This window comes from Microtus ochrogaster, unplaced genomic scaffold (genome assembly GCF_000317375.1).
Source record: "Microtus ochrogaster isolate Prairie Vole_2 unplaced genomic scaffold, MicOch1.0 UNK225, whole genome shotgun sequence".
Taxonomy (NCBI): Eukaryota; Metazoa; Chordata; class Mammalia; order Rodentia; family Cricetidae; genus Microtus; species Microtus ochrogaster.
The window spans coordinates 53,808-54,364 of NW_004949323.1; positions in this window are offsets into that span (position 1 = coordinate 53,808).

A 557-nucleotide genomic window follows, 5' to 3' on the forward strand; every position below is an offset into this window, starting at 1 on the left:
ACCCAGCAGTTTTAGCTTCTTGGCTGTAGCAATCTTAGTGGGAAGGTAAATAACCTGTAAGAGAGTAATCATGACAAAATCTACTGGTACATGGAGTACCAGCTGAAGGTAAGAATATGGAGGTATCAGATTGTGCAAATTTTTTTTTTTTTGGCAAACTCCATACTCATTATTGGGAGTAAACCTAATAGTGTCCGCATTTTCTTTTGCCAAAATATAAGTTCTAGAAAGAGCAATGTTCTTAACAGCCTTAATAGTCAGAGCATTCAGCAGAACAAATCACTGGGAGAGGAAAGGAAAGAGTTAACTTCCAAGTGCTTGTGGCCACAGATATCAGTTTGCAATGCTAAAGCTAAAGCTGTTTGATTAACTCTAAAGCAAGCTTCTCTGACAGGCTGACTGCGTCCGCTGTGTTAGCCAAGCCACTTATGCTAATTGGAAATTAAAAGATGATGCTCCCCGCCTTTATCCCAGCACTCAGGACCTAATTCTTCAGCTGTCTTCTCCAAGCCCTAGTCTCTCTCTCTCTCTCTCTCTCTCTCTCTCTCTCTCTCTCT